Here is a 3743-nt window from a genome sequence, read left to right as displayed (position 1 = left end):
GCACCGCGAAGGAGATAATAACCAGGGTGAAGTGATGGTGTTCAGAATGCGAGGATATCCTACTAACAAAGTATCAAACAAAGGATTAAAGTCAGTTATAAACATAGATATGCTAGATATATACACATTATATATAATGTAAAATATACATAATTATATATAATGTATGTTGCATACATTACATCACATTGTATACAATACACATTATGTAGTATATTTATACATACACACATATTTTATACGCACATTATATATACTATATACATTCATATACATATACACATACACATGACCATACCCATGCACATACACATACATATACATACACACATTAATCCCCCAAAGCATCCAATCAATGTATAGGGCAATGAACTGAAAAGACACTCTTTTAAATGTTTTATTTTAAACTCTTAATTGATTTTTTTTTTGTGGGTTTCACTTCATGCACTCCAGTCCTGCTCACTTCTGGATCCCTAATATCTGTCCCTTCCCCTTGCTACCTCACCCCCAAAATAAACACACACACACACACACACACACATCACATCACACACACACACACACACACACACATCACACACACACACACACCCCACACACATTCTCCCCAAACCAAAGCATAGAAAACATCTCATCATAGTCGCTGCCTCAGTTTGTCACAGTGTGTCCCACAGTATATCTCTCTGTCCACACATCTTCACTTGCAAATGTTCATTGGAATGACACATTGGTCTGGTTCAAGAGCCCTGGGTTCTGTAACACCATCAATATTGGATCCTCGTGGGGACTTTTCCCAGTTATGCTGTTGCTGCCCCGTGTCATGGAGATCCTGCAGCTTTGGAACAGCCGGAATGGCCCTTTCACGACTCCCCGCCACTTGCAGTCGATAAAGATTTTGAGGTGGGCCAACTCAGAGCCCTGGATCTGGTCCTCAGTGGTAGCTGCACTGGTCAGAACACCAGCTCTCCCTTACCCTGTACCACCAAGACGAGCTCTCCATCACTGCTCCAGCTAGGCCACCCAGGGCTGCAACCCACTGCAGCAGGTAGGGTCAGCTCTCTACTCTCATGCCCTTGGAGCCAGTTCACCCAAACCACGCCTCCAGAGACAGCTCCACTGTGCTACCCCATCAAAGCTCAGGGCCCACTCTCCTGCTGCAGCCTGTGAGGGGCTGGGGCAGCTCTTCCGCTCTCACACCGTTTGGGCTGGCTCACCCATGCCTTTGCCATCAAGGCCAGCTCTACTGTGTTACTCAGATGAGGTACAGGGCCTGCTCTTCTAAGTGCTACGGCCAGTGGGGTTGGGGGTCAGAGCTAGCTCTCTTGCTCATGCCCTCAAAGCCAGCTCTCCTGACTGCTGAAGGGGATGGGGGGGTGTCATTACCCCTGTACTACTGACATCTCATGGCAGATGAATGGTGGGGCCGGATCTCCCTCTCACTTGCCCTCAGGGCTGGCTACTCTGCTCCCCACCCTATTCCCCCAGGGTCAGCTCTGTTGTACTGTCCAGGCCCAGGTGAGGTACAAGGCCTGCTCTCCTGAGTGCTGAAACTGGTGAGGGGCAGGGCTAGCTCTCCCAAGCTCATGACCCTGTGGGCAGCTTTCTGGACTGCTGAGGTAGGGAAGGGCTAGGGGCCATCACCTCTGTATCTGTGCCACCCAACTGCAGACGGGTGGCAGGGTCAGCTCAGTCACACTCACGCCCTCAGGGCTAGCTCACCCACACCCCCGCCAGTTCCAGTGTGCTGCTTGGGCGAGGTACAGGGCCAGCCCTCCAAAGTGCTGCCACCAGTGAGAGATTGGCCAGCTCTGCAGAGCACTGCAGCCTGTGAGGGTTGGGGCCAGTTTTACACAACCTTTGGATTTCCATGTGGTCTCTGGTGGCTGCCCTGACTGGGGCATGCACTGACCCAGCATAGCTGCTCACCTGCTGGTGGACCCCTGGGTGACACCCTCCCCCTATGCTGCAAGGTGTGAAAGCAAGCTGGTGTCTATGGACTGCCAGTGCCATGGGGTGGAGGGCAGGTCTGTGGGCATCCTTTCCCTCCCTCGCTGTGTGGCATGGAGGACTGCAGGTCTCTCTCAGCTGCCCTTCTCCTCCCGCACTGTGCTGACTGGATTTGATATGATTTGGTTTACACGTGTCCTAGGCAGAACACAGCTTTGGCCACCAAGCCAGGCATCAAGATAGAATGAACAAAGGAGGCTATCTGCTCTGTCCCTGAATGGTATAAGAACAACACCACCAACAAGGTTCTTCTTTGACCATTTAGCTTAAGTTCATTGGCTTAAGCCCTGGAATGTGACCAATGTTTGATAGCAATGTACTTTTTGCTCTCTGCTATTGCTTTATCAAGTCCTTGGAGAGCCACACACTTCTTTCTGGTTGTCTCTTTCGTGTGTTATACCCAAGTGAGTCAAGTATCTGCTGAGCAGGATTCTGCTTGCTGCAGCTGTCCCATGTTATCCCTTCTTTTTTTTTTTAAGATTTATTTATTTATTATATATAAGTACACTGTAGCTGTCTTCAGATACACAAGATCTCCTTACAGATGGTTGTGAGCCACCATGTGGTTGCTGGGAATTGAACTCATGACCTCTGGAAGAGCAGTCGGGTGCTCTTAACTGCTGAGCCATCTCTCCAGCCCCCATGTTATCCCTTCTAACCTACCCTCCCTTAGTCCTGCTTATGCCCCTTGCAGAATGTGAAGGATATCAGAAGCCAGAAGGTAGCATGACCTTTTATAAATGCAAACCAAATTAGCAATTTTATGAGACTACTATAGTACCCTTTTATTCTGCTATAACTAGAATCTCTATGATGCTATTTGGAGCCTAGACATGACATTTATAGAAAACCATGTGCCCATAATTGTTTGGCCCAAACTATGGTTGTTCAAGATTCAAATTTATGTGTTCATTGCTTTCATGACTGCAGTAGATGCAGGGATGAAATAGGAGTGCCTGGGCGGTACTGCACCACGGCGTGCTGCTATGTGGGCGTGCATGACTGAGTGTCTTCCTTGTGTGTGAGCATCCCTTGTGTGTGAGCATCCCAGCCTTCAGCAGTGGCAGTACTAACGTAACTTGTATCTACATCTGGCTTTACTCTTGAAACCAGGGTGGCCTGGGATTATTTTCTACAATGACAACCCTGTCTTCTATCATTGTCCGATTCATAGCCAGTGGCCACCGTTGGTTGTGAATACTTTGAAGGTGACCAGTGTGAGTGAAGAATTGCATTCTAAATTTCGTCTAATTTTAGTTCATTTCAATAGTTACTCAGCGCTGGTGACTGCTGGATTGGATAGTACAGGCTGAGTAGGTGCCAATGACCACCTAGATCAGGCACAGGAAGTCAGCCACAGGCTGAGATGTCTCTGTCTCTATTCCTACCATCTTTAGCCCTGTCTTTCTATTTTCCTTGCCTATCTGTTTATATATTAAATAAGGCTCTTTCCACACTTCACAAACTAATTCTGTAATTGCAATACCGCAGACAATACTCTTTGGTACTTTGTAGACATTTGCTAAAATTTGCTCTCATCCTTTTGGAGGGCTCTGATTATTCTTGACATTCTCAAACAGCCTATAAGTTCTGTAGGACAAAGTATAAACATATATTATTAAAAACGTTTCCTTCTTGCTTTTGGAAACAAAGTTAATTTTTTTGACTACTGCATGACTTAAACAGAAGGCAGAGAGCATCAGAGAGGGAAGTGTTTATATACACATGCGAAGGAA

At 47.0% G+C, this 3743-nt stretch overlaps 1 non-coding gene across 1 annotated transcript; it reads right to left on the bottom strand.

Moving 5' to 3' along the window:
• Window positions 1-2136: 2136 nt before the first annotated feature.
• LOC120095442 (small nucleolar RNA SNORA48) lies at window positions 2137-2274 on the bottom strand. The gene has a single exon (XR_005490914.1). It is a non-coding gene; the product is annotated as a small nucleolar RNA SNORA48 (small nucleolar RNA).
• Window positions 2275-3743: the final 1469 nt, after the last annotated feature.

This window comes from Rattus norvegicus, chromosome 10, assembly GCF_036323735.1.
Source record: "Rattus norvegicus strain BN/NHsdMcwi chromosome 10, GRCr8, whole genome shotgun sequence".
Classification (NCBI taxonomy): domain Eukaryota; kingdom Metazoa; phylum Chordata; class Mammalia; order Rodentia; family Muridae; genus Rattus; species Rattus norvegicus.
The sequence above is the reverse complement of the archived record's forward strand: the minus strand, read 5'-3'. Positions and strand labels throughout refer to the sequence as shown.